The sequence below is a fragment of the Ranitomeya imitator genome, chromosome 9 (genome assembly GCF_032444005.1).
Source record: "Ranitomeya imitator isolate aRanImi1 chromosome 9, aRanImi1.pri, whole genome shotgun sequence".
In the NCBI taxonomy this organism is placed as follows: Eukaryota; Metazoa; Chordata; class Amphibia; order Anura; family Dendrobatidae; genus Ranitomeya; species Ranitomeya imitator.
Window position 1 is genome coordinate 103,452,096 of NC_091290.1, and position 24,519 is coordinate 103,476,614.

Genomic DNA, 24,519 nt, shown 5'->3' on the forward strand with positions numbered 1-24,519 from the left:
TCACTAAATGCTAAAACTGACCTGATATTATGATTCTCCAGGTCAGTACGAGTTCATAGACACCTAACATGACTAGGTTATTTTTTATATAATTGGTGAAAAAAAATTCCAAACTTTGCTAAAAAAAAAAAAAAAAAAATTGCGCCATTTTCCGATACTCGTAGCGTCTCCATTTTTCATGATCTGGGGTCAGTTGAGGGCTTATTTTTTGCGTGCCGAGATGACCTTTTTTAATGATAGCATTTCGGTGCAGATACGTTCTTTTGATCGCCCGTTATTGCATTTTAATGCAATGTCGCGGCGACAAAAAAACGTAATTCTGGCGTTTCAAATTTTTTTCCCGCTACGCTGTTTAGCGATCAGGTTAATAATTTTTTTTATTTGATAGATCGGGCGATTATGAGCGCGGCGATACCAAATATGCGTAGATTTGATTTTTTTTTTATTGATTTATTTTGATTGGGGCGAAAGGGGGGTGATTTAAACTTTTATGTTTTTTTAATTTTTTTCACATTTTTTTAAACTTTTTTTTTAACTTTTGCCATGCTTCAATAGCCTCCATGGGAGGCTAGAAGCAGGCACAACGCGATCGGCTCTGCTACATAGCAGCGATCTGCTGATCGCTGCTATGTAGCAGAAATGGAGGTGTGCTGTGAGCGCCGACCACAGGGTGGCGCTCACAGCCACCGGTCATCGGTAACCATAGAGGTCTCAAGGACCTCTATGGTTACAATATACAAGCATCGCCGACCCCCGATCATGTGACGGGGTCGGCAATGATGTCATTTCTGGCCGCCCGGCCGGAAGCGGTAGTTAAATGCCGATGTCTGCGTTTGACAGCGGCATTTAACTAGTTAATAGGTGCGGCAGATCGTGATTCTGCCCGCGCCTATTACGGGCACATGTCAGCTGTTCAAAACAGCTGACATGTCCCGGCTTTGATGCGGGCTCACCGCGGAACCCTGCATCAAAGCAGGGGAGCCGGCATCGGACGGAATAGTACGTCCGATGCCGGTAAGGGGTTAACATAAAAAGAGAAAGTTAAAATCAACATACCAAAAGCCAAAAAAAGATTTCAATGTTCCAAGCATACATGGAGTGATCACTGTGAGTTCTGTGGCCAAAGCTACCTATGAAGCAGGATTAATGAAACTTAAAACACCACCATTTTTGGTGGTGTTTTTCTAAAAATTGTTTTGGGCATCTTTTGAGTCTGTTTTTGAGGCTTTCCTTTGAAGCTCCCAAAATGCACCAAAAGTCACTTAGGAACCATTAAGGAGTGTTTCTAACCTAGCCATTGACTTGTATTATAAGTAGTGTTGAGCGATACCGTCCGATACTTGAAAGTATCGGTATCGGATAGTATCGGCCGATACCCGAAAAATATCGGATATCGCCGATACCGATATCCGATACCAATACAAGTCAATGGGACACCAAGTATCGGAAGGTATCCTGATGGATCCCAGGGTCTGAAGGAGAGGAAACTCTCCTTCAGGCCCTGGGATCCATATTAATGTGTAAAATAAAGAATTAAAATAAAAAATATTGTTATATTCACCTCTCCGGCGGCCCCTGGAACATCACCACGAGGAACCGGCGTCCGGCAGGCTTCTTTGTTCAAAATGAGCACCTTTTGGACCTGCAGAATGACGTTGCGGCTTCTGATTGGTCGCGTGCCGCCCATGTGACCGCCACGCGACCAATCAGAAGCCGCGACGTCATTCCTCAGGTCCTAAAGGCGCTCATTCTAGGAATTTATCTGAGGAATGACGTCGCGGCTTCTGATTGGTCGCGTGGCGGTCACATGGGCGGCACGCGACCAATTAGAAGCCGCGACGTCATTCCTCAGGTCCTAAAGGCGCTCATTTTAAACAAAGAAGCCTGCCGGACGCAGGTGACTCGCGGTGATGTTCCAGGGGCCGCCGGAGAGGTGAATATAACAATATTTTTTATTTTAATTCTTTATTTTACACCTCCGATACCGATACCCGATACCACAAAAATATCGGATCTCGGTATTGGAATTCCGATACCGCAAGTATCGGCCGATACTCGATACTTGCGGTATCGGAATGCTCAACACTAATTATAAGTATGGAGCACTTCTAAATGAAAAATACCAGAAGATAGATATGCTTATTTCAGTTAACCGCTTGGAATTATTGGAAACTTGATGTGGTTAAAAGACGCCAAAAGCCCGATCATATGAACAGCAAGTCTTTTTTTTACATGGAAATGAATTTGTTCAGTGTTTTCAGCATTTTCAGAGTAATTTTCAGGATGTTTTTGGAATGGACCCACTCCATATCCACCTTATGAAGAGGTCAAAGTCTTAAACTGTACATGGTTCCCATTGATGATGACTCGAAATCCGATTTTTACATTTTTACTGGGACCTAGAATTTTGTTTCTATTTTCTGAGATATTTTCCAGAGGGATAATCACTGATCTTGATCATGGTGCTATAAGAAAAGGTGTGTGAATCTCATCAAATGTTAATGTCGGAGTAGTCGTGGCCGATTGGTTATGGCGATGGACTTGAAATCCATTGGGGTTTCCCCGCGCAGGTTCAAATCAAGCTGACTACGTATATATTCCTAACGCTTTTTGACTGATTACCTGGGTAGATTAATTTGCGCGTTTCCTTGTCTTTTCCCATGACAGTGATATGCAAACTCTGGAACGGTTTTCAAGAATCAGACTGATTAGATTTTTGGATGTACATTCCATAAGCCGATCTGGCACTGCATCTCATGTGCATCATGCCGCTAATCAAAAGAAGCACCGTGAGTGTGGCACCAGGTAAGTGGTGCTTCTCCCGCTTTTGTCTAGCGGCCACAGACCATTGTTGTGGCAGATGTACTGGGACATGCACTTTGATTTGCAACAACCTTGAATTATCTCTTGGATGAAACCTTTTACCACACAATGAAAAATTTTTAGCGACTTCTTAATGAACAGCTTTCTAACAGTATAAGTTTTGCAATTAATTTTTTTCTTGCTCTTTTTCCAATTGACAGATCTAGCACTCTTTTTACTAGTCACTTTTTATCAACATTTAAGACTGTCCTTGCTGAGATATCGTGGAACCCTTGGCACACTTGTGGAATAAAAGTTTAGGAGATATTAATTTACCATTGTGTATTAATTGTAGATTTCCACTACAGCTTTAGAGCCTGTTTTCACCATGATTCATGAGTTCAATTGTGCTTTCCAGAACACAAAACTGCAGCCAAGTCTTTTTCGTGTGTGGTTCCATGGTGTAATGGTTAGCACTCTGGACTCTGAATCCAGCGATCTGAGTTCAAATCTCAGTGGAATCTGGGCAGTTTTTCGTACACATGTTTCAATTTTTCCACTGACACTGTGTTCTCCTGTTCCCAAGGTTTAACATAAAAAGAGAAAGTTAAAATCAACATACCCAAAGCCAAAAAAAGATTTCAATGTTCCAAGCATACATGGAGTGATCACTGTGAGTTCTGTGGCCAAAGCTACCTATGAAGCAGGATTAATGAAACTTAAAACACCACCATTTTTGGTGGTGTTTTTCTAAAAAAAATTTTGGGCATCTTTTGAGTCTGTTTTTGAGGCTTTTCTTTGCAGCTCACAAAATGCACCAAAAGTCACTTAGGAACCATTAAGGAGTGTTTCTAACCTAGCCATTGACTTGTATTATAAGTATGGAACACTTCTAAATGAAAAATACCAGAAGATAGATATGCTTATTTCAGTTAACCGCTTGGAATTATTGGAAACTTGATGTGGTTAAAAGACGCCAAAAGCCCGATCATATGAACAGCAAGTCTTCTTTTACATGGAAATAAATTTGTTCAGTGTTTTCAGCATTTTCAGAGTAATTTTCCTGATGTTTTTGGAATGGACCCACTCCATATCCACCTTATGAAGAGGTCAAAGTCTTAAACTGTACATGGTTCCCATTGATGATGACTCGAAATCAGATTTTTACATTTTTAGGGACCTAGAATTTTGTTTCTATTTTCTGAGATATTTTCCAGAGGGATAATCACTGATCTTGATCATGGTGCTATAAGAAAAGGTGTGTGAATCTCATCAAATGTTAATGTCTGAGTAGTCGTGGCTGAGTGGTTAAGGCGATGGACTTGAAATCCATTGGGGTTTCCCCGCGCAGGTTCAAATCCTGCCGACTACATACATATTCCTAAAGCTTTTTGACTGATTACCTGAGTAGATTAATTTGCGCGTTTCCTTGTCTACCCCCATGACAGTGATATGCAAACTCTGGAACGGTTTTCAAGAATCAGACTGATTAGATTTTTGGATGTACATTCCATAAGCTGATCTGGCACTGCATCTCATGTGCATCATGCCGCTAATCAAAAGAAGCACCGTGAGTGTGGCACCAGGTAAGTGGTGCTTCTCCCGCTTTTGTCTAGCGGCCACAGACCATTGTTGTGGTAGATGTACTGGGACATGCACTTTGATTTGCAACAACCTTGAATTATCTCTTGGATGAAACCTTTTACCACACAATGAAACATTTTTAGCGACTTCTGGATGAACAGCTTTCTAACAGTATAAGTTTTGCAATTAATTTTTTTCTTGCTCTTTTTCCAAGTAACAGATCTAGCACTCTTTTTACTAGTCACTTTTTATCAACATTTAAAACTGTCCTTGCTGAGATATCGTGAAACCCTTGGCACACTTGTGGAATAAAAGTTTAGGAGATATTAATTTACCATTGTGTATTAATTGTAGATTTGCACTACAGCTTTAGAGCCTGTTTTCACCATGATTCATGAGTTCAATTGTGCTTTCCAGAACACAAAACTGCAGCCAAGTCTTTTTTGTGTGTGGTTCCATGGTGTAATGGTTAGCACTCTGGACTCTGAATCCAGCGATCTGAGTTCAAATCTCAGTGGAACCTGGGCAGTTTTTCGTACACATGTTTCAATTTTTCCACTGACACTGTGTTCTCCTGTTCCCAAGGTTTAAAGGCCCCTTCACATTAAGCGACGCTGCAGCGATACCGACAACGATCCGGGTCGCTGTTTGGTCGCTGGAGAGCTGTCACACAGACCGCTCTCCAGCGACCAACAATGCCGGTAACCAGGGTAAACATCGGGTAACTAAGCGCAGGGCCGCGCTTAGTAACCCGATTTTTACCCTGGTTACCATCCTAAAAGTAAAAAAAAAAAAACAGTACATACTCACCTACCGCTGTCTGTCCTCCAGCGCTGCGCTCTGCTTCTCTGCTCTCCTCCTGTACTGGCTGTGAGCCGGAAAGCAGAGCGGTGACGTCACCGCTCTGCTTTCCGGCTCACAGACAGTACAGGAGGAGAGCAGAGCACAGCGCTGGAGGACAGACGGCTGTAGGTAAGTATGTACTGTTTGTTTTTTTTTACTTTTAGCATGGTAACCAGGGTAAACATCGGGTTACTAAGCGCGGCCCTGTGCTTAGTTACCCGATGTTTACCCTGGTTACCAGTGAAGACATCGCTGGATCGGTGTCACACACGCCGATTCAGCGATGTCAGCAGGAGTCCAGCGACGAAATAAAGTTCTGGACTTTCTTCAGCGACCAACGATCTCCCAGCAGGGGCCTGATCGTTGGTCGCTGTCACACATAACGATTTCATTAACGATATCGTTGCTACGTCACAAATAGAAATGATATCGTTAACAATATCGTTATGTGTGAAGGTACCTTAACATAAAAAGAGAAAGTTAAAATCAACATACCAAAAGCCAAAAAAAGATTTCAATGTTCCAAGCATATATGGAGTGATCACTGTGAGTTCTGTGGCCAAAGCTACCTATGAAGCAGGATTAATGAAACTTAAAACACCACCATTTTTGGTGGTGTTTTTCTAAAAATTGTTTTGGGCATCTTTTGAGTCTGTTTTTGAGGCTTTTCTTTGCAGCTCCCAAAATGCACCAAAAGTCACTTAGGAACCATTAAGGAGTGTTTCTAACCTAGCCATTGACTTGTATTATAAGTATGGAGCACTTCTAAATGAAAAATACCAGAAGATAGATATGCTTATTTCAGAAAACCGCTTGGAATTTTTGGAAACTTGATGTGGTTAAAAGACTCCAAAAGCCCGATCATATGAACAGCAAGTCTTTTTTTACTCGGACTCCCATGACAGCACGACAGAGAGAGGGGATCCGCCCATTAGGAACAGGAAACCTACAGATACAAAAGGGCGGTACCTCTCCCTTGCCTCAGTTGGTTTCCTGTTCCTGAGGGGACGGGTGCCTACAGACGAAGGAGCCCAGGCCGGCCGGCCGATTACGGTAGCGGGGGGATCTCCTACCTCAGCCAGTGCGGAGATCCCTGGAGACACCACGGTGGTCCTTGCTGGATTGCACGTCGGTGGTGTTCGCAGCAGGGAGCGGAGTCCGGAGGATTTCCTGCATCCATCAGCGTCGGTGCAGGTAAGTATTCCCATTGGTGGTGCAGCGGTGCGGCATGGCTGCGGGTGCCGGGCTCCGATGTGTGGGCGAGCTCCGGAGCGCTGCCGATCCGTCCCCGGCATCCTGCACCGCTCTCAGCGTGTGCTGGAGCGTTTCTGGGTGCGGTGACGTGGGGGGGCGGAGTCTGGTAGCCGCTTCCGGGTCGCCGGGCGTCTGCGCATGCGCGGGCGTTCCAAGATGGCGGCGCCCATCGCATCTGAGCGCCGGTTCATCATAGAGCCCTCTGCCCTCCTGGCTGTGTCCAGGAACCAATAGGGATAGCGCTGGCCTATCTGCTGACCGGATCCAAGGGGGATATAAGCAGGTCACAATTTCAGAACCATGCTTTTGGTCGTAATCCGTCATGGAGAGTGGTGGTGAGCAGCAGCAGCAGCAGCAGCAGCTGTCAGACGAGATGCGTCAGAAGCCCAAAAAGGATAGAGGCGACCAACCTAGTCGGAAAAGCTCATCCGAACAGGGATCCAGAGCTTCGTCTAGGAAAGAACCCCCTCGGATTCCGGTATTTGACTTGGGCGCACGGGTAAGTGATCTACGTGAAAGTTCACTCTGTGACGCGGGCCCCTTATACTTTATCTTTCCAGGGGAAGAAAAGTACGGAAAAATCCAAGCATAAGGAGTGTGCCCTCAGTGGAGTCCCCTTACCCGACTCCTGTACTAAAAAGTTATGTGCCCCCTGTATACAACAGACGGTGAGGTCTACAGGAGTGGTTGGGTGGAAGTGACCTTAGGTCAGATAGTAGTTATCACCTATATTGTCCTCCCCCAGGTAGCAGAAGAGTCCGTGAGTACGGCAAATTTAAAAGAAATGATCCGGCTGGAAGTAAGGGAGTCATTACGATCCCTATCCCAAGCGGAAGGCCCGAAGCATAGGACCCCTGTGGACTCTAATTCATCAGAAGAGGAAAGAGAAGAAAATATTTATCTCTCTAGTCCTTTCTCCTCTTCATCAGATGAAGAGTCTGGACGATTTTGTCTACCCTTAGATAAGATTGACAAGGTAGTCAAATCAGTTAGGGGCACGATGGGTATAGAGGAACCCAAATCACAGCCCTCCAAACAGGAGTTAATGTTTAGTGGGTTAGATCGTAAGAAACATAGGTCTTTTCCGGTAAATGAGAAGATCAAAGAATTGATACTCCGTGAATGGAAAAATCCTGAAAAAAAGGGGGCCTTACCGCCAGCTTTAAAACGAAGGTATCCCTTTGATGATCCGGTGGTGGAGACATGGGATAAAGCTCCGAGGTTGGACGCGGCCGTAGCAAAGGCATCAAAGAAAGCCTCATTACCCTTTGAGGATATGGGGTCCCTCAAAGATCCCCTAGACAGAAAGGCGGATATCTTTCTTAAAGGTACCTGGGAGATGGCGGCTGGATCCCTCAGGCCAGCAGTGGCCATAACATGCACAGCCAGATCATTAATGGTCTGGCTAGATCAATTAGAGTCTCAGCTGAAGGATGGGGCATCCAGAGATTCTATTTTGAAAGCGCTTCCGACAATTCAGAATGCTGCAGCCTTCCTATCGGATGCTTCTGTGGACTCTGTCAGAATGGCGGCCAGAGCAGCAGGTCTATCTAACGCGGCTCGCAGGGCCCTATGGTTAAAGTGCTGGTCAGGGGACATCCATTCCAGAACTAAGCTCTGCGCCATTCCGTGCGAGGGACAGTATCTCTTCGGTCCAATGCTGGACGAGTTACTGGAAAAGGCAAGCGATGATAAAAAGAAGTTCCCAAGTCTGTACTCGGCATCCTACCGCCGACTCTTCAGTCGAAGAAGATTTGGTCGTGGGAAGAAACGCGGGTCCTCTTCCACTAGAGAGAGTTTCAGATGGGAAGACAGACGCGGTAGAGGTACGGGATATATGTTTCGCCGTTCCTCAAAGGATCAGAAAAAACCAGACCAATGACTAGCAATCCCTGTGGGGGGCAGACTGTCAGCATTCTCCTCAGCATGGCTTGACATAACGAACATTAGATGGGTCAGAGGCATTGTTACTAAAGGTCTTAAGCTGGACTTCAATCATTGGCCTCAGGATAAATTCAAAGTAACCCCTTATCGTTCCTCCCCCCTGGAGCAAGCAGCCCTAGAGGCTGAAGTCATGAACTTATGCGCCAAGAATGTATTGGTGGAAATTCCAGATTCAGAAAAAGGAAGGGGATTTTATTCTCCGCTTTTTCTGATCAAAAAGCCAGATGGATCGTTTAGAACGATCATTAATCTAAAGCGTCTTAATGAATTCCTGGTTAATGAATCCTTCAAAATGGAAACGGTTAATTCAGCAATAAAGATATTGTTTAATCACTGTTTTATGGTAGTTGTAGATCTTAAAGATGCATACTATCATGTTCCAATACATGAAGATTTCCAAAAATTCCTGAGAGTAGCGGTGTCAATGGAGGGTAGCATTCACCATTTCCAGTTCAGAGCGCTCCCCTTTGGCTTATCAGCAGCTCCTAGAGTGTTCACAAAGCTAGTGGCTGAGGTTATGGCGCACTTGCGAGAGTCCAACATCCTGATCATTCCCTACTTGGATGACTTCCTTATAGTAGGGAGCTCAGCAGACCATTGCCTGTCTCAGCTAGAAACAGCCACATCCAGACTGGAGCGTCTGGGGTGGATCATAAATTATGAGAAATCCCGTTTACAGCCTCAAAAAATACAAAGATTCTTAGGACTATCATTAAACTCAGAGACACAACAATGTTGTCTTCCACTCGACAAATCTTTACATATTCAGCAACAGGTGTCTAAGGCAATTGACAAACCATCCATGACCCTTAGACAGGCTATGTCTCTATTGGGTTCCTTAACTTCCTGCATTCCCGCTGTCCGTTGGGCCCAATTCCACACCAGACCATTACAAGCTGAGGTGCTGGTTAATGACAAAATCTTACAGGGGTCCCTGCAGAGTCAGGTTACTTTAGGTCCAAAAGCACTCTCATCTCTTAGGTGGTGGCTAGTCAGTGAAAACTTATCGGTGGGGGTTCCCTGGATGTGTCAGGGTCATCATGTCAAGATCCTTTCGGACAACCGGGTGACGGTCGCGTACATAAATCATCAGGGTGGAACTCATTCCGAGTCACTGATGAGAGTGGCGGATCGTCTGTTCCAGACAGCAGAGAATCACTTTTTATCCCTATCCGCACTGCACATAAGAGGAAAGGAAAACGTCAAAGCGGACTTTCTAAGCCGCAACACCTTAAGACAAGGGGAGTGGTCCCTAAACAATTGCGTGTTTGATCAGATTGTCCACAAATGGGGACATCCAGATGTAGATCTATTTGCTACCAGGGACAACCGGAAGACAAAAAAATTCTGTTCCCTAAGTCCCAGGGAAAATCCTCTAGCCGTAGACGCTTTCCTGATAAATTGGGATTTTCAGCTGGCATACGCATTTCCTCCACTAGGCCTATTACCCTTGGTAGTCAGGAAGATAAGGGAAGATCGAGCCAGGGTTATATTGATTGCCCCATTCTGGCCCAGAAGGGCCTGGTTCACTTGGCTCAGGATCATGTCAGTGGAGGATCCCTGGGTGCTTCCGGAGATTCCGGATTTGCTCTACCAGGGGCCGATCAGTCATCCGCAAGTAAGGAACCTTCATTTAACGGCATGGATTTTGAAAGGGCGTTACTGAAAAACAAAGGGTTCTCCCCGAGTTTGATTGAAACCCTTATGAAAAGTAGGAAGCAGATAACCACAACAATCTACGCTAGAACCTGGCAAAAGTTTCTGGCCTCTTCTGATTTCAATTTAGAAGAAGGAATACCTGTAAAACAAATTTTAGAATTCCTGCAAAAAGGCTTAGAACTAGGTCTATCCACTAGTACTCTAAAGGTACAGGTCTCGGCCCTAGGGGCTCTATTCTCCTGTAACATTGCCAATAATTACTGGATCTCAAGGTTCATTAAGGCATCCAGTAGATCTAGACCCATTCAGAAAGATAGATCTATGCCTTGGGATCTCAACTTAGTCCTATCAGCATTGACTAAAGAGCCATTTGAACCTTTGCAAACAGCTTCAATTAAGGCACTATCCCTTAAGACAGCATTTCTGGTAGCAATTACATCTGCCCGTAGAGTAGGAGACATACAAGCTCTCTCCAGGGTATCCCCTTATACAGAGTTTCTACCAGACAGAGTAATCCTCAGACCGGACCCAGCCTATTTACCAAAAGTATCATCACGGTTTCACAGGTCACAAGAGATAATCTTACCATCCTTCCTCCCTAATCCTGCTAACCCTAAGGAAGAACTACTCCATACATTAGACGTTAGGAGATGCCTGCTAGAATACATCTCGGTTACCGACACATGGAAGAAAGATGATGCATTATTTTTATCTTTCCAAAATCCTAGAAAGGGACTTAGGGTATCAAAATACACATTAGCAAAGTGGATTAGGGAGGCTATCTCTTTGGCTTATACTGCAGGTGGGGGTCCGGCTCCGCAGAATCTGAGGGCGCATTCCACCAGGGCCATGGCTACATCCTGGGCGGAAAAATCTGGAGTATCAATCGACCAGATATGTAAGGCGCCCACATGGTCATCCCCGTCCACCTTCTTTAAGCACTATAGGTTGGATTTGGGGGCTTCCTCTGATCTCACTTTCGGGTTAAGGGTGCTACAGGCACATACTAATGGAATGCCTTATATACCAAAGGATGCAAATATACACGTGATTTAAACTACCAAATAGCAACTATAAGGGTGTTATGATATAAGTGTGAATATCCCTCACAGCTACAAAAAAATAAACCTAAAAACTGATACTACCTAGATGCGGAGGTTGGCACCCTAAAAGAAATAACGAGAATGGCGCCCCCGCTCGTACGACGACTATCCCTGGTCTCCTGCCTACTCCCTATAAGGGATAGGTAGAGAAACAGAAGGCCAGATGGCTGGGAATAACTTGAGAATATATGTGATACCAAGAATACAGCAACTCAGGCCCTCCCCTCAAATGTGATGTGAGACCAAAGGATAGAAATACAAACTATAGCATCACTATATATAATATCAGGTAGAAGCTATAAGACATACAAAAATAAACAAATCAGTACCATTGTTGGTTAATATAAGATACCAAACCAACACAACTAAGGACTAACTAATGATGAACAAAACATACACACCACAAAGATATATAACACAGCACAACCGCATGCATCTTGAAAAACAATAAATAAATACATTCAGCAGTGTGGACAATGCAATGAATACATTGTATGGTCAAAATGATAATTTTGACAAGATGACGACATGGCAGGTTACTATCTTTGTAACCTGCCATGTCGTCATCTTGTCTCTCCTGATGAACCCAGATTAGTGGGGGAAACGCGTCGAGAGGTTGTCTGGAGGTGTTAATCGCCCGGTCATCATGGTTTAGCTGCGGCATCTGGATTCATTATCAGCTGTGGATGATTTAATGCAATTGATAAGTATATCATTATCATTTTGACCATACAATGTATTCATTGCATTGTCCACACTGCTGAATGTATTTATTTATTGTTTTTCAAGATGCATGCGGTTGTGCTGTGTTATATATCTTTGTGGTGTGTATGTTTTGTTCATCATTAGTTAGTCCTTAGTTGTGTTGGTTTGGTATCTTATATTAACCAACAATGGTACTGATTTGTTTATTTTTGTATGTCTTATAGCTTCTACCTGATATTATATATAGTGATGCTATAGTTTGTATTTCTATCCTTTGGTCTCACATCACATTTGAGGGGAGGGCCTGAGTTGCTGTATTCTTGGTATCACATATATTCTCAAGTTATTCCCAGCCATCTGGCCTTCTGTTTCTCTACCTATCCCTTATAGGGAGTAGGCAGGAGACCAGGGATAGTCGTCGTACGAGCGGGGGCGCCATTCTCGTTATTTCTTTTAGGGTGCCAACCTCCGCATCTAGGTAGTATCAGTTTTTAGGTTTATTTTTTTGTAGCTGTGAGGGATATTCACACTTATATCATAACACCCTTATAGTTGCTATTTGGTAGTTTAAATCACGTGTATATTTGCATCCTTTGGTATATAAGGCATTCCATTAGTATGTACCAGGGTTCATTGTAGGGGATTAAATTCCTCTTCCTTTTAGGACTGACGGATTATATAGGGGTTTTTTGAAGTTTTTACTTTTTTTTCTCGTATTATTGTTATCTAATAAAGTATCTAACTTTTTAAGGGGGGTCTTTTTCTACTGTAAACAATATTATTTTCCCTTAGTATATTTAGTAGTGTAGTGAGTCTAAGGGTGCTACAGGCCATAGTCCCTACCTAAGGTACCTTACATCTCTGTAATTCTCTCTGTCGTGCTGTCATGGGAGTCCGAGTAAAGCATTAAGCTACTTACTGGTAGCGGCGTTTCTCGGAGGCCCATGACAGCACCCTTAGTTCCCTCCCTATTCACTGGGGGTTGCACTTCCTATAGATGTATATATCTCACTCAGGATACCAGTTCCAAATATATAGCTGGAAATTTGTATATAATCTGTATATAATTGTATGTAGTGTATATTTTTTGTGCCACTAACTGCGGTAGTCCTCTCAAGACTCTGAAATACAACTGAGGCAAGGGAGAGGTACCGCCCTTTTGTATCTGTAGGTTTCCTGTTCCTAATGGGCGGATCCCCTCTCTCTGTCGTGCTGTCATGGGCCTCCGAGAAACGCCGCTACCAGTAAGTAGCTTAATGCTTTACATGGAAATAAATTTGTTCAGTGTTTTCAGCAGTTTCAGAGTAATTTTCAGGATGTTTTTGGAATGGACCCACTCCATATCCACCTTATGAAGAGGTCAAAGTCTTAAACTGTACATGGTTCCCATTGATGATGACTCGAAATCCGATTTTTACATTTTTACTGGGACCTAGAATTTTGTTTCTATTTTCTGAGATATTTTCCAGAGGGATAATCACTGATCTTGATCATGGTGCTATAAGAAAAGGTGTGTGAATCTCATCAAATGTTAATGTCTGAGTAGTCGTGGCCGAGTGGTTAAGGCGATGGACTTGAAATCCATTGGGGTTTCCCCGCGCAGGTTCAAATCCTGCCGACTACGTATATGTTCCTAAAGCTTTTTGACTGATTACCTGAGTAGATTAATTTGTGCGTTTCCTTGTCTACACCCATGACAGTGATATGCAAACTCTGGAACGGTTTTCAAGAATCAGACTGATTAGATTTTTGGATGTACATTCCATAAGCCGCTCTGGTGCTGCATCTCATGTGCATCATGCTGCTAATCAAAAGAAGCACCGTGAGTGTGGCACCAGGTAAGTGGTGCTTCTCCCGCTTTTGTCTAGCGGCCACAGACCATTGTTGTGGCAGATGTACTGGGACATGCACTTTGCTTTGCAACAACCTTGAATTATCTCTTGGATGAAACCTTTTACCACACAGTGAAAAATTTTTAGCGACTTCTGGATGAACAGCTTTCTAACAGTATAAGTTTTGCAATTAATTTTTTTCTTGCTCTTTTTCCAAGTAACAGATCTAGCACTCTTTTTACTAGTCACTTTTTATCAACATTTAAAACTGTCCTTGCTGAGATATCGTGGAACCCTTGGCACACTTGTGGAATAAAAGTTTAGGAGATATTAATTTACCATTGTGTATTAATTGTAGATTTGCACTACAGCTTTAGAGCCTGTTTTCACCATGATTCATGAGTTCAATTGTGCTTTCCAGAACACAAAACTGCAGCCAAGTCTTTTTTGTGTGTGGTTCCATGGTGTAATGGTTAGCACTCTGGACTCTGAATCCAGCGATCAGAGTTCAAATCTCAGTAGAACCTCGGCAGTTTTTTGTACACATGTTTCAATTTTTCCACTGACACTGTGTTCTCCTGTTCCCAAGGTTTAACATAAAAAGAGAAAGTTAAAATCAACATACCAAAAGCCCAAAAAAGATTTCAATGTTCCAAGCATACATGGAGTGATCACTGTGAGTTCTGTGGCCAAAGCTACCTATGAAGCAGGATTAATGAAACTTAAAACACCACCATTTTTGGTGGTGTTTTTCTAAAAATTGTTTTCGGCATCTTTTGAGTCTGTTTTTGAGGCTTTTCTTTGCAGCTCCCAAAATGCACCAAAAGTCACTTAGGAACCATTAAGGAGTGTTTCTAACCTAGCCATTGACTTGTATTATAAGTATGGAGCACTTCTAAATGAAAAATACCAGAAGATAGATATGCTTATTTCAGTTAACCGCTTGGAATTTTTGGAAACTTGATGTGGTTAAAAGACGCCAAAAGCCCGATCATATGAACAGCAAGTCTTTTTTTTACATGGAAATAAATTTGTTCAGTGTTTTCAGCATTTTCAGAGTAATTTTCAGGATGTTTTTGGAATGGACCCACTCCATATCCACCTTATGAAGAGGTCAAAGTCTTAAACTGTACATGGTTCCCATTGATGATGACTCGAAATCTGATTTTTACATTTTTACTGGGACCTAGAATTTTGTTTCTATTTTCTGAGATATTTTCCAGAGGGATAATCACTGATCTTGATCATGGTGCTATAAGAAAAGGTGTGTGAATCTCATCAAATATTAATGTCTGAGTAGTCGAGGCCGAGTGGTTAAGGTGATGGACTTGAAATCCATTGGGGTTTCCCCACGCAGGTTCAAATCCTGCCGACTACGTATATATTCCTAAAGCTTTTTGACTGATTACCTGAGTAGATTAATTTGCGCGTTTCCTTGTCTACCGCCATGACAGTGATATGCAAACTCTGGAACGGTTTTCAAGAATCAGACTGATTAGATTTTTGGATGTACATTCCATAAGCCGATCTGGCGCTGCATCTCATGTGCATCATGCCGCTAATTAAAAGAAGCACCGTGAGTGTGGCACAAGGTAAGTGGTGCTTCTCCCGCTTTTGTCTAGCGGCCACAGGCCATTGTTGTGGCAGATGTCCTGGGACATGCACTTTGATTTGCAACAACCTTGAATTATCTCTTTGATGAAACCTTTTACCACACAATGAAAATTTTTTAGCGACTTCTAGATGAACAGCTTTCTAAGGGTACCGTCACACTATAACATTTCGATCGCTACGACGGTACGATTCGTGACGTTCCAGCGATATCGTCACGATATCGCTGTGTCTGACACGCAGCAGCGATCAGGGATCCTGCTGAGAATTGTACGTCGTAGCAGATCGTTTAGAACTTTCTTTCATCGCTGGATCTCCCGCTGTCATCGCTAGATCGGTGTGTGTGACACCGATCTAGCGATCTAGTGATGCGATCCAGCGATGCGTTCGCTTGTAACCAGGGTAAACATCGGGTAACTAAGCGCAGGACCGCGCTTAGTTACCCGATGTTTACCCTGGTTACAAGCGTTAAACTAAAAAAAAACAAACAGCACATACTTACATCTGGTGTCCGTCACGTCCCTTGCCGTCTCTGCTTCCCGCACTGTGACTGCCGGCCGTAAAGTGAAAGCAGAGCACAGCGGCTGTGCTTTCACTTTCACTTTACGGCCGGCAGTCACAATGCGGGAAGCAGAGACGGCAAGGGACGTGACGGACCCCAGATGTAAGTATGTGCTGTTTGTTTGTTTTTTTTAGTTTAACGCTTGTAACCAAGGTAAACATCGGGTAACTAAGCGCGGTCCTGCGCTTAGTTACCCGATGTTTACCCTGGTTACCCAGGGACCTCGGCATCGTTGGTCGCTGGAGAGCTGTCTGTGTGACAGCTCCCCAGCGACCACACTACGATTTACCTACGATCACGGCCAGGTCATATCGCTGGTCGTGATCGTAGGTAAATCGTATAGTGTGACGGTACCCTAACAGTATAAGTTTTGCAATTAAATTTTTTCTTGCTCTTTTTCCAAGTAACAGATCTAGCACTCTTTTTACTAGTCACTTTTTATCAACATTTAAAACTGTCCTTGCTGAGATATCGTGGAACCCTTGGCACACTTGTGGAATAAAAGTTTAGGAGATATTAATTTACCATTGTGTATTAATTGTAGATTTGCACTACAGCTTTAGAGCTTGTTTTCACCATGATTCATGAGTTCAATTGTGCTTTCCAGAACACAAAACTGCAGCCAAGTCTTTTTCGTGTGTGGTTCCATGGTGTAATGGTTAGCACTAGGGTTGAGCGAAACGGGTCGAACATTTTCAAAAGTCGCCGACTTTTGGCTAAGTCGGGGTTTCATGAAACCCGATCCGACCCCTGTGCGGGGTCGGCCATGAGGTACGCGACTTTCGCGCCAAAGTCGCGTTTCAATGACGCGAAAAGCGCCATTTCTCAGCCAATGAAGGTAAACGCAGAGTGTGGGCAGCGTGATGACATAGGTCCTGGTCCCCACCATCTTAGAGAAGGGCATTGCAGTGATTGGCTTGCTGTCTGCGACGTCACAGGGGCTATAAAGAGGCGTTCCCGCCGACCGCCATCTTACTGCTGCTGATCTGAGCTTAGGGAGAGGTTGCTGCCGCTTTGTCAGAAGCAGGGATAGCGTTAGGCAGGGTCCATTAACCACAAAACCGCTTGTGCTGCAGCGATTTGCACTGTCCAACACCACCCTCGGTGTGCAGGGACAGTGGAAGTTTTTTTTTTTTTTTTTCCCCTCAGCGCTGTAGCTCATTGGGCTGCCCTAGAAGGCTCCCTGATAGCTGCATTGCTGTGTGTACGCCGCTGTGCAAACCAACTGCTTTTTTAAAAGCACAAATCCTCTTGTTCCTTCCTTTCTGCACAGCTATCTTTTTTGTTTGTCCACACTTTTTATTTCATTTGTGCATCAGTCCACTCCTTATTGCTGCCTGCCATACCTGGCTGAGATTACTGCAGGCAGGGAGATAGTAATTGTAGGACATTCCCTGTTTTTTTTTTTGGTGGGAGATTAAGATTGGCAATTTGGCATTTCTGCTAGAGTGCCATCCCTGTGTGTGCCATCTCTCTCACATAGTGGGCCATAGAAAGCCTTTTCATTTTTCTGTATTTTTTTTTGTGGGGTGTATAAATTCTCCCTGATAAAAATACAGTGGGAGATTAATATTGGCCTTTGGGCTTGTGTGCCAGTCCTGAGTGTGCCATCTCTCTCACAAATAGTGGGCCATAGAAAGCCTATTTTATTTTTTTTTGGGTTTTATAAATTCTCCCTGAAAAAAAGGGAGATTAATATTGGCCTCTGGGCTTGTGTGCCAGTCCTGAGCGTGCCATCTGTGCCAGCCCTGAGCGTGCCATCTCTCTCACAAATAGTGGGCCATAGAAAGCCTATTTAATTTTTTTTTTGGTTTTATAAATTCTCCCTGAAAAAAAGGGAGATTAATATTGGCCTCTGGGCTTGTGTGCCAGTTGTGAGCGTGCCATCTGTGCCAGTCCTGAGCGTGCCATCTCTCTCACAAATAGTGGGCCATAGAAAGCCTATTTAATTTTTTTTTTGGTTTTATAAATTTTCCCTGAAAAAAGGGAGATTAATATTGGCCTCTGGGCTTGTGTGCCAGTTGTGAGCGTGCCATCTGTGCCAGCCCTGAGCGTGCCATCTCTCTCACAAATAGTGGGCCATAGAAAGCCTATTTAATTTTTTTTTTTGGTTTTATAAATTCTCCCTGAAAAAAAGGGAGATTAATATTGGCCTCTGGGGTTGTGTGCCAGTTGTGAGCGTGCCATCTGTGCCAGTCCTGAGCGTGCCATCTCTCTCACAAATAGTGGGCCATAGAAAGCCTATTTAAATATTTTTTTGGTTTTATAAATTCTCCCAGAAAAAAAGGGAGATTAATATTGGCCTCTGGGCTTCTGTGCCAGTCCTGAGCGTGCCATCTGTGCCAGTCCTGAGCGTCCCATCTCTCTCACAAATAGTGGGCCATAGAAAGCCTATTTTTTTTTTTTTTTGGGTTTTAGAAATTCTCCCTGAAAAAAAAAGGGAGATTAATATTGCCCTTTGGGCTTGTGTGCCAGTACTAAGCGTGCCATCTCTCTCTCTCTCTCAGTCAGTGGGCCATAGAACGCCTATTTTTGGTTTTATTTGTTTTCTAAATTCTCCCTGAAAAAATCATTTTATTTTATTTGGTTTCTAAATTCTTCCTGATAAAATCATATTTTTTTTATTATTTTTTTTTCTAAAGTCTCCCTGAAAAAAAAAAAAAAAAAAAAAAAAACAGTGGGAGATTAATATTGGCCTTTCTGCTTGTGTGCCAGTCTTGACTCCTGGGTGCGTCATCTCTCAGTCAGTGGGCCATAGAACGCCTATTTTTGGTTTTATTTGTTTTATAAATTCTCCCTGAAAAAATCATTTTATTTTATTTGGTTTCTAAATTCTTCCTGATAAAATCATATTTTTTTTATTATTTTTTTTTCTAAAGTCTCCCTGAAAAAAAAAAAAAAAACAACCAAAAAAAACAGTGGGAGATTAATATTGGCCTTTCTGCTTGTGTGCCAGTCTTGACTCCTGGGTGTGCCATCTCTCTCTCTCTCTCTCTCTCTCTCTCCAATTGTGGTCCATAGAAAGCCTATATTTTTTTTCCTTGATTTGGGTTCCAAAATCTACCAGAGAAAATAACTCCATCAATCATTGGTAGAAAAATATTGGCCTCTGGGCTTGTGTGCCACTCCTGACTCCTGTGTGCGTCATCTCTCAGTCAGTGGGCCATAGAACGCCTATTTTTGTTTTTATTTGTTTTATAAATTCTCCCTGAAAAAATCATTTTATTTTATTTGGTTTCTAAATTCTTCCTGATAAAATCATATTTTTTTTATTATTTTTTTTTCTAAAGTCTCCCTGAAAAAAAAAAAAAAAAAACAACCAAAAAAAACAGTGGGAGATTAATATTGGCCTTTCTGCTTGTGTGCCAGTCTTGACTCCTGGGTGTGCCATCTCTCTCTCTCTCTCTCTCTCTCTCTCTCTCTCTCTCTCTCTCTCTCCAATTGTGGTCCATAGAAAGCCTATATTTTTTTTCCTTGATTTGGGTTCCAAAATCTACCAGAGAAAATAACTACATCAATCATTGGTAGAAAAATATTGGCCTCTGGGCTTGTGTGCCACTCCTGACTCCTGTGTGCGTCATCTCTCAGTCAGTGGGCCATAGAACGCCTATTTTTGTTTTTATTTGTTTTATAAATTCTCCCTGAAAAAATAATTTTATTTTATTTGGTTTCTAAATTCTTCCTGATAAAATCATATTTTTTTTATTATTTTTTTTTCTAAAGTCTCCCTGAAAAAAAAAAAAAAAAAAAAAAACAAACCCCCCAAAAAAATGGGAGATTAATATTGGCCTTTCTGCTTGTGTGCCAGTCTTGACTCCTGGGTGTGCCATCTCTCTCTCTCTCTCTCTCTCTCTCTCTCCAATTGTGGTCCATAGAAAGCCTATATTTTTTTTCCTTGATTTGGGTTCCAAAATCTACCAGAGAAAATAACTCCATCAATCATTGGTAGAAAAATATTGGCCTCTGGGCTTGTGTGCCACTCCTGATTCCTGTGTGCGTCATCTCTCACTCAGTGGCCCATAGAAAGCATATAGTTTGTTACATTTGTTTTCTAAATTCTCCCTGCAAAAATCTATTTTTTTTTTTGGGGGGTTTCTAAAGTGTTCCTGAAAAAAATAAAAAAAAAAAAAAAATAATAGTGTGACATTAATATTAACATTTGTGCTTCAGTGACAGTCCTGCGTGTGGGGCATCTCTCTAATTTGCAGCCACCAAAAAAAGAGTGTGTAACATTGGGCCTGATTTTCGCTGTGGTCTCACCAACCTGTAAAGGGGTAGCTAAATCATACTGAAGTTATAGCTCACCGTGTAAGTTGTGTGACTGCAACAAATAACGTTAGTTTGGTTACGTTTTTAAAACAATGAGGAAGTCTAGTGGAAGAGGTCGTGGCCGGGGGCGTTCATTGTCAGCTGGTAATGAGGGTAGTGGTAGTGGTGGAGTATCAGGTGGTCGTGGGGAAAAAAATATTGCACCTAAGTCTGGTGCTGTGGAGCCAGGTTCATCGTCCGGCTACACAAGGCCTCGAACGCTCCCTTTTCTGGGATTAGGAAAACCGCTTTTAAAGCCGGAGCAGCAATAGCAAGTTTTGGCTTATCTTGCTGACTCAGCCTCTATCTCTTTTGCCTCCTCTCGTGAAACTGGTAAAAGTAAAAGCAGCGCGTCGTTAGTGGATGTTCACGGTCAGGGACAAGTCACTTCCTTGTCCTCTTCAGCAAAAACAACAACAGAGAAGAATGCAGCAGGCGACACAACGGGTTACTCCATGGAGCTCTTTACACATACCGTCCCTGGCTTAGAAAGTGAAGCAGTTAACAGTCCATGCCCATTACAAGTTGAATCTGACATGGAGTGCACTGACGCACAGCCACAGCCAGACTACTATGCTGGTCCTTTGACTCAGACCACAACATTGCCCTCGCAGGGTGCTGATCAAGAATCAGACCCTGATGAGACTATGTTGCTCCATCACGAACGCTATACCACCGAACGACACGGTGACACAGACGAAGTTGCGCAGGAGGTACAAGAAGAGTTATTAGATGACCCAGTTCTTGACCCCGATTGGCAGCCATTGGGGGAACAGGGTGCAGGCGGCAGCAGTTCTGAAGCAGAGGAGGATGAGGGGCCGCAGCAGGCATCAACATCGCCACAGGTTCCATCTGCCGGGCCCGTATCTTGCCCAAAACGCGTGGCAAAGCCAAAACCTGGTGGAGGACAGCGTGGCCATCCGGTTAAAGCTCAGTCTGCAATGCCTGAAAAGGTATCCGATGCTAGAAAGAGTGCAGTCTGGCATTTTTTTAAACAACATCCAATTGATCAGCGCAAAGTCATCTGTCAAAAATGTTCTACTTCCTTAAGCAGAGGTCAGAATCTGAAAAGTCTCAATACTAGTTGCATGCATAGACATTTAACCACCATGCATTTGAAAGCTTGGACTAACTACCAAACGTCCCTTAAGGTTGTTGCACCCTCGGCCAATGAAGCTAGTCATCAACGCAACATCCCTTCCGGCAGTGTAGGACCACCATTTAGCGCACCACCTGCTGTATCTGTGCAGGTATCTTTGCCAGGCCAAAGCAGTCAGGGTCAGGGAATCACCAGTTTCGTAGTAGGAAACACTGCATCTAGGGCACCGGCGGCAACAATACCATCTCCCACCGTCTCTCAGTCTGCCATGTCCACCGGCACCCCCGCTAGTTCCACGATCTCCAGCTCTCCAGTCCAGCTCACCCTACATGAGACTATGGTTAGAAAAAGGAAATACTTAGCCTCGCATCCGCGTACACAGGGTTTGAAGCCCACATAGCTAGACTAATCTCGTTAGAGATGATGCCCTACCGGTTAGTTGAAAGCGAAGCTTTCAAAGACCTGATGGACTACGCTGTACCACGCTACGAGCTACCCAGTCGACACTTTTTTTCCAGAAAAGCCATCCCAGCCCTCCACCAGCATGTTAAAGAGCGCATCGTCCATGCACTCAGGCAATCTGTGAGCACAAAGGTGCACCTGACAACAGATGCATGGACCAGTAGGCATGGCCAGGGACGTTACGTGTCCATCACGGCACACTGGGTAAATGTGGTGGATTCAGGGTCCACAGGGGACAGCAAGTTTGGGACAGTTCTGCCTAGCCCACGGTCTAGTAAACAGTTGTCTGTAGCCGTTCGCACCCCCTCCTCCTCCTCCTCCTCGTCCTCCTGCAGAAGCAAGAGCTCGTCCACAGACCGCAGTCGCACAAACACTCCATCCGCACCTGCCACTGTTGCACACCAGGTCTCCCATTATGGGGCAGCTACTGGCAAACGTCAGCAGGCTGTATTGGCTATGAAGTGTTTGGGCGACAATAGACACACCGCGGAAGTTCTGTCCGAGTTCTTGCAGCAAGAAACGCAGTCGTGGCTGGGCACTGTAGATCTTGAGGCAGGCAAGGTAGTGAGTGATAACGGAAGGAATTTCATGGCTGCCATCTCCCTTTCCCAACTGAAACACATTCCTTGCCTGGCTCACACCTTAAACCTGGTGGTGCAGTGCTTCCTGAAAAGTTATCCGGGGTTATCCGACCTGCTCCTCAAAGTGCGTGGACTTTGCGCACATATCCGCCGTTCGCCTGTACACTCCAGCCGTATGCAGACCTATCAGCGTTCTTTGAACCTTCCCCAGCATCACCTAATCATAGACGTTGCAACAAGGTGGAACTCAACACTGCACATGCTTCAGAGACTGTGCGAACAGAGGCGGGCTGTTATGTTTTTGTGGGAGGATACACATACACGGGCAGGCAGTAGGATGGCAGACATGGAGTTGTCAGGTGTGCAGTGGTCGAAGATTCAAGACATGTGTCAAGTCCTTCAGTGTTTTGAGGAATGCACACGGCTGGTTAGTGCAGACAACGCCATAATAAGCATGAGCATCCCCCTAATGCGTCTGCTGATGCAAAGTTTGACGCACATAAAGGATCAGGCGTCTGCACCAGAGGAAGAGGAAAGCCTTGATGACAGTCAGCGATTGTCTGGTCAGGGCAGTGTACATGACGAGGTACCGGGCGAAGAGGAGGTGGAGGATGAGGAGGATGATGGGGATGAGTATATTTTTAATGAGGAAGCTTTCCCGGGGGCACGGGAAATTGGTGGCGTGGCAAGGCCGGGTTCTGGTTTTTTGAGGGACACAAGTGACGTAGATTTGCCTGCAACTGCCCCTCAACCAAGCACAACCGCAGATTTGACAACGGGAACTTTGGCCCACATGGCGGATTATGCCTTGCGTATCCTCAAAAGGGACACACGCATTACAAAAATGATGAACGATGACGATTACTGGTTGGCCTGCCTCCTTGATCCTCGCTATAAAGGCAAATTGCAAAATATTATGCCACATGAGAACTTGGAACTAATATTAGCAACAAAACAATCAACTCTTGTTGACCGTTTGCTTCTGGCATTCCCTGCACACAGCGCCCGTGATCGTTCTCACACGAGCTCCAGGGGCCAGCAGACCAGAGGTGTTAGAGGGGCAGAAATCAGAAGTGGCGTTGGCCAGAGGGGTTTTCTGACCAGGTTGTGGAGTGATTTTTCTATGACCGCAGACAGGACAGGTACTGCAGCATCAATTCAAAGTGACAGGAGACAACATTTGTCCAGTATGGTTACAAACTATTTTTCATCCCTTATCGACGTTCTCCCTCAACCGTCATTCCCATTTGATTACTGGGCATCCAAATTAGACACCTGGCCAGAATTGGCAGAATATGCATTGCAGGAGCTTGCTTGCCCGGCAGCTAGTGTCCTATCAGAAAGAGTATTCAGTGCTGCAGGTTCAATACTAACAGAAAAAAGGACTCGTCTGGCTACCCAAAATGTAGATGATCTAACCTTCATTAAAATGAACCACAACTGGATTTCAAAATCTTTTGCCCCACCCTGCCCGGCTGACACCTAGCTTTCCTATGAAAAGGTCTTGCCTGTGGACTATTCTGAATGACTTTTCCAATCTCGTAATTTTCTTCACCTGATTGTCCAGCATACGACATGTTTCCACCTCACGAAATGGCCAAACTCCCCACACGGGGCCGTGCTATCGCCACTTTGCGCTTGGACCCTTGAGAGTGCTGTTTGTCTGAAGAGGTGGGTGTGGCCGCTTTTGGTCGACAGCACTGCCACTGGGTCCCTCATAGTACAATAAAGTGTCTCTGGCGGTGGTGGTGCGCACCCAACGTCAGACACACCGTTGTAATATGAGGGGCCCTGTGCCTGTACCGCCGGCCACAAGACAGTTCCCCCCCCCCCAGCTCAAACAGTGCTCTACCACTAGCAAAATTATCTCTCACAGCTTCACCAATGTGTAGTCTAGGCGCTGACATCCTTCAATGCCTGGCACTGACAATACCATTGTTTTGACATTTTTGTTATGTTAGGCCTTCGAAGCCTGTCTGCGGTCCCTTCTTTCTACAACTACTACACTGACCAGGCCACTGCTGGCCGTGTTACCCTGGAACCAATTTAAAAGTGCCTACAGTCAGCCCAATTTTGTTATGTTAGGCCTTCGAAGACTGTCTGCCGTCACTCCTTCCACTAGACTTCCACTGACCATACACTGCTGCCCATGTACCCCTGGAACCAATTT

General features: G+C 44.2%; 5 non-coding genes across 5 annotated transcripts; all 5 read left to right on the forward strand.

Annotated features, from left to right (window-relative positions):
- Nucleotides 1–3,254: 3,254 nt before the first annotated feature.
- On the forward strand, nucleotides 3,255–3,326 carry TRNAQ-CUG (transfer RNA glutamine (anticodon CUG)). The gene has a single exon. It is a non-coding gene; the product is annotated as a tRNA-Gln (tRNA).
- Nucleotides 3,327–4,092: 766 nt separating this feature from the next.
- Nucleotides 4,093–4,174, forward strand: TRNAS-UGA (transfer RNA serine (anticodon UGA)). The gene has a single exon. It is a non-coding gene; the product is annotated as a tRNA-Ser (tRNA).
- A 663-nt stretch (nucleotides 4,175–4,837) lies between these two features.
- On the forward strand, nucleotides 4,838–4,909 carry TRNAQ-CUG (transfer RNA glutamine (anticodon CUG)). The gene has a single exon. It is a non-coding gene; the product is annotated as a tRNA-Gln (tRNA).
- An 8,527-nt stretch (nucleotides 4,910–13,436) lies between these two features.
- Nucleotides 13,437–13,518, forward strand: TRNAS-UGA (transfer RNA serine (anticodon UGA)). The gene has a single exon. It is a non-coding gene; the product is annotated as a tRNA-Ser (tRNA).
- Nucleotides 13,519–15,022: 1,504 nt separating this feature from the next.
- On the forward strand, nucleotides 15,023–15,104 carry TRNAS-UGA (transfer RNA serine (anticodon UGA)). Its single transcript has one exon. It is a non-coding gene; the product is annotated as a tRNA-Ser (tRNA).
- The last annotated feature ends 9,415 nt before the right edge of the window (nucleotides 15,105–24,519 follow it).